A 6,145-nucleotide genomic window follows, 5' to 3' on the forward strand; every position below is an offset into this window, starting at 1 on the left:
CCAACTGGACATTAAAAACTGTAATATCTTAAGTTTCACCGAGTCGTGGCTGAACAATGACATGAATAACATACAGCTGGCAGGTGATACACTGTATCGACAGGAGAGAGCAGCAGCCTCTGGTAAGACAAGGGGTGGCGGTCTATGTATATTTGTAAACAACAGCTGGTGCACGATAACTAAGGAAGTCTTGATGTTTTGCTCACCTGAGACAGAGCTGTAGCTGTAGACCACACTATCTACCTAGAGCGTATATTCTTCGTAACTGTCTATTTACCACCACAAACCGATGCTGGCACTAAGACCTCACTCAATGAGCTGTACATGGCCAAAACGCTCATCCAGAGGCGGCTCTCCTAGTGGCCGGGAGCTTTAATGAAGGGAAACTTAAATCAGTTTTACCTCATTTCTACCAGCATGTTAAATGTGCAACCAGAGGGGGAAAAAAACTCTAGAGCACCTTTACTCCACACAGACACATAAAAAGCTCTCCCTCGCCCTCTATTTGGAAAATCTGACCATAATTCCATCCTCCTGATTCCTGCTTACAAGCAAAAATTAAAGCAGGAAGCACAGGTGACTCAGTCAATAAAAACGTGGTCAGATGAAGCAGATGCTACGCTACAGGACTGTTTTGCTAGCACAGACTGAAATATGTTCCGGGATTCATCCGATGGCATTGAGGAGTACGCCACATCTGTCAATGACTTCATCAATAAGTGCATCGATGATGTCATCCCCACAGTGACAGTATGTACATACCCCAACCAGAAGCCATGGATTGCAGGCAACATTAGCACTGAGCTGAATGGTAGAGCTGCCGCTTTCAAGGAGCAGGACTCTAATCAGGTAGCTCATAAGAAATCCACCCTACGACAAACCATCAAACAGGCAAAGCATCAATACAGAACTAAGATCAAATCGTACTACAACGGCTCCGACACTCGTTGGATTTGGCAGAGCTTGCAAGCTATTACAAACTACAAAGGGAAGCACAGCTGAGAGCTGCCCAGTGACACAAGCCTACCAGACGAGCTAAATTACTTCTTAACTCGCTTCGAGGCAAGTAACACTGAAACATGCATGAGAGCATCAACTGTTCCGGATGACTGTGTGATCACACTCTCCGCAGACTATGTGAGTAAGACCTTTAAACAGGTCAACATTCACGGATTACCAGGACGTGTACTCCAAACATACGCTGACCAACTGGCAAGTGTCTTCACCGACATTTCCAACCTCTCCCTGGCTGAGTCTGTAATACCAACATGTTTCAAGCAGACCACCATAGTCCCTGTACCCAGCAACACTAGTTTAACCTGCCTAAATGACTACCGACCCATAGCACTCATGTCTGCAGCCACATCAGCACCATTATCCCAGAAACCCTAGACCCACTCCAATTTGCTTTACCGCCCCAACAGATCCACAGATGATGCAATCTCTATTGCACTCCACACTGCCCTTTCACAGGCGCATGTGACAAACACAATTTGATTTCATTTTGTATTGATGGCTTCCTTTTACAGGGTTCTCTGGATTTTTCACTGAGGAATATGGACCCCGTCTCCAGTTTCATATCTAACATCCTACAGTCACATATTTTATAAACTCGCTGTCACGAGTCCGACCGAGGGTGGTTTCCCTTCCCGGTCGGGTGGCGCTCGGCGGTCATCGTCACCGGCCTATTAGCTGCCACTGATTGTCTTTCCTCCCCCTCCTTGTATGTTTATTGGTAGCACCTGTTTGTGATGATTAGTTTGTCTTTATTAGACACCTGGCCCGCCTGGTTGTTGTGCGGGATTATTCATTGTAACCTTCGGCTCTGTAGTAGAGGAACGTGTTAGTTCCTGGTCGTGCATTTTTCAGTAGTCATTTTTCATTCCCTGTGTTTTGGGGCCGTTATTATTGTGAGCGCCCTGTGGTGCGTTGGTGCAATTAAAGAGCACAGCATTGTACTCTCTGTCTCCTGCGTTTGACTCCACACCCACGACACCCAGAGTATTACACTCGCAACATGAGGCAGTTCATAATGGTGTGCAAAAAAATGGATAGCAGCCGACTACAAAGTGAGGCAATGCAACAAAAAAAACACAGTAGATGGCAGTGTTTTTACTTTTCACTTTCACTTTCACAGCACAGATGTTGTAGGATTTCATAAATGGATTGTTGTAGTGTGAGTTACACTTGCTTGTAAAGACAGCTTTTGACATCCATCTTATAACTTGAATGAAAAAAACACTGGATTGACTTTTCACAAGTGCAAATTTGATCAACAAGAGCGTAATAACTTGGTCTTTCCATGAAAAGAGTGCCTTTTGAGTCACCTTGATTTTTTTCAGTAGAAATTGTGCAACAATATTGAATATTATACTTAATTAAGTGCCCTGTAATATAGATATATATATTACAAAAAATGTCCTTCCTCATGTTTTCCGTCTAGGAAGATTTTAACCCACTTAACCCCACATTTCCACAAGTTTGTTGCTTTGACAAAGTCATTTCCGAATTTTGTTTGGTTTTGTTTTGAAACTTGCATTCAATTGCCCATCCCTGTTGTACACGACAAGCTTCCATTCCCCATATTTTTGTTTCTTTTTGACCATTTTAATTGAAAACAATCACTGTAAGGTACTTAATTGTTACCCAGCATTTGCTGCATTTGACCTTTAAGATGAACTCTTAATGTAACCTTTTGAGACGGGACAATATTTCTTTCATTAAGTTGAACATGTGCTCTTTATGAATTAGGTGAAATAAATTGTTTTTTTTTAAAAACCAAATGACACAACCCAAAGGGCACTATATTGGTGGAATGACCCAACTAGCCACGTAAGAGACCCAATTATCCAGTGCTTTATAATCCATAGAGATGCTGGTGGTCATAAACATGATTCTGTGAATAAGTTTAAGATGTGAGGAGCAGATAACAGTCTGACTGCAGGACATGAAGGGGAGCCATGCTTTCACTCAAACACAACAACAGTTTGACTCCCAATGCCCAAGCCCAGGGCTACATCTGGGGCAGGGGTGCACCGGGCAGAGCTGTATCAGGACAACCTCCAAAAGGACCAGCCAGACCTCGGTACCTATTCAAAATCATTCAAATACTTTGATCCTTTGCTTTAGTCTTCCTGGAGTGCCAGTTGGAAGGGTTTAGTGAAGTTGTAGGACCATTCTATAGGTTCATTAAGCCAGGCACGGTCAACCAAGCACAAATAAAGTGTTTAAATTATTTTAAATAGTATTTGGACCCAGGTCTGCCCTGGGACAAGGATAATGTTTTTGCCTCCTTTCCTGGTTTAAACATGATGCATCAGCTTGACAAATGTTATTGGGTATACAAAATAAACAAGTGCCTTAGATGTCAATTATACATCCTATAGTAACAACATGAGTATAACATTTAATAGGTGTTAAAGCCCCCCTGAATATCTTTATGAAGATTCCCAGTACACCATAGATAGTGTTCTTCATGAGATGTTTCATCGTATTGCAATAGCTTTGCAGGCTGTCCTTCGTTGTGAGGGGAAAATGGCTCAAGATGGAGCCGTACTGGATGGCCGTCGTTTTACAAGCTCCATCCCAACTTTGCCCCTTTTGTGATTATTTTGTGGTTTATTTTTACTTAATTTTAATGGAATGTATATGCTAATATTTTTTTTTATAACCGACAACAACCGTTGAACATTAGATCGGAAGTTGCCCCAGTTCTACTTAGGCTTTGACTCATCTGCCCGGGGCTCTCTCTGCAATTCCGACCCAATTTTTTTGGCCTACCCAAGAGGAAACGCTGGCATTATAGAGGCAAGAGAGGGGGGATCCTGGTGAGATTAAGGCGGAGGGAAAACCGGCCACCTCTTCCCTCCATTCAATTGATAATAAGATGGATGACCGCCGATCGCAGATGTGCTACCAACGGGACTCTCGGAACTGCAATATTCTTTGCTTTTCAGAAACACAGCTCTCGGACGAGATACCTCACCACGGCTATCCAACTCGAAAGATTGTCCGTTCACCGGGCGGACAGGACAGTGGAGTCGGGGAAATCGAGGGGGGGGGGGGGGGTTGCCTCTTCATCACAACTCCAACTGGTGTGCTAATTCCAGCTCGGTGGAAGTGTCAACCCACTGTTCACCTGTCTTGTAATACCTGATGATCAAATGCCGACCCTTCTACCTCCAGAGGGTGTTTTCAGCTGTTATTGTGACCGGTGTATACATTCCACCTCAGGACAGTAAAAATGAGAAGCAGGTGCCTAAAAAATGTATAAGGCTACAAACAAGCAGGAAAACCTACACCCAGAGGCTGCCTTCTGCTTGCCAACTTCCATCAACACATCTCCAACGTCACTAGGGGCGATAAAGTTCTAGACCACTGCTATTCTACCCACAAGCAAGCATGCAAGGCTCTCCCTCGTCCGCCGTTAGGTTAATCAGATCATGAATTCGTTCTCTTGCTTCCTGTTTAAAAGCAGAAGCTGAAACAGGAAGTACCCGTGATTCGCTCAGTTGAGAAATGGTCAACAGAATCAGAGTTTATTCTACAGGACTGCTTTGCTAGTGCTGATTGGTATATGTTTCAAGACTCCGCTGATAACATTGACGAGCTAACCACCTCGGTCACCGGCTTCATTAGACAATGCATAGGCAACGTTGTACCCTCGGTGACGGTTCGCTGCTTCCCCAATCAAAAGCCCTTGATTAACACAGAGGATGGCACTAAAGTAAAGAATAAGGCTAACACACACAAAGCCTTCTTAGACAACCCTGATGCCACAGCCAAGGACAGGAATAAGTACAATGAGTCCTGCAATGACCTCCGCAGAGTCATCAAACGAGCAAAAGGACAATATAGGGATAAGGTGGAATCATGTTACACAGGCTCCAATGGCAGCCGCATGTGGTAGGGACTATAGTCCATTACTGATCACAAAGGAAGGCCCAACCGTGATCTGTCCAACGATGCCTCTCTGCCAGACGAACTCAAGTCATTTTATGCACGCTTTGACAACAACAACATCGGGCCTGGGGTGTGAGGACTGTCACCGACCAAGAGGATTGAATGATCTCGCTCTCTGAGGTCAACGTGAGAAGAGTTTTTAATCAGGTCAACACACGCAAGGCAACTGCAGTATTCCAGGGCGAGTTCTCAGAGCATGCGCAGAACAGCTGGCAGGCATATTTTCACCCTCTCCTTGTCCCAGTCTGTAATCCCCACATTTTAAGATGACCACAATCATTCCTTTTCCTAAGAACTCGAAGGCTTCATGCCACAATGACTACCGCCCTGTAGCACTCACTTCTGTAATCATGAAGTGCTTTTAGAGGCTGGTTATGGCACACATTAACTCCGCCATCCCAGCCACCCTAGACCCACTGCAATTTGCATACCGCCCCAACAGATCATAGACAACGCAATCTCAATTGCTCCCCACACTGCCCTCACCCACCTAGATAAGAGGAATACCTATGTGAGAATGCTGTTCATTGATTACAGCTCAGCGTTCAACACCATTGTCCCCTCCAATCTCGCTATCAAGCTTAGGACTCGAGGTCTGAACACCTCCCTCTGCAACTGGATCCTGGACTTCCTGACAGGTGAGGGTCGGCAACATCACCTCTGCCACGCTGACACATAACATAGGGGTCGCTCAGGGGTGTGTGCTTAGTCCCCTCCTGTACTCCTTGTTCACCCACGACTGCATGGCCACGCACGGCTCCAACACCACCATCACATTCGCTGACGATACGTGGGTGGTAAGCCTGATCACCGGCGACAATGAGTCAGCCTGAAGGGAGGAGGTAAGTGACCAGGCAGTGTGGTGCCGGACCAACAACCTCTCCCTCAACGTCAGCAAGACCAAAGAGCTGATCGGGGGGGGGGGGGGCGACAACGCCCCCATCCAAATCGACGGTGCAGCAGTGGAGCAGGTAGACAGCGTCAAGTTCCTCTGTCTCCAAATCTCTAAAGACTTCAAATTGTCCAAACATACACACTCAGTCGTGAAGAAGGTGGGACAGTGCCAGGCTGAAAATGTTTGGCATGGGCCCTCAAAACCTCAAAAGGTTCTACAGCACTACCATTGAGAGCACATTGATTGACTGGTCACTGCTTGGTATGGCAATAGCACCGCCCTCGATTG

This window comes from Oncorhynchus kisutch, linkage group LG4, assembly GCF_002021735.2.
Source record: "Oncorhynchus kisutch isolate 150728-3 linkage group LG4, Okis_V2, whole genome shotgun sequence".
Taxonomy (NCBI): Eukaryota; Metazoa; Chordata; class Actinopteri; order Salmoniformes; family Salmonidae; genus Oncorhynchus; species Oncorhynchus kisutch.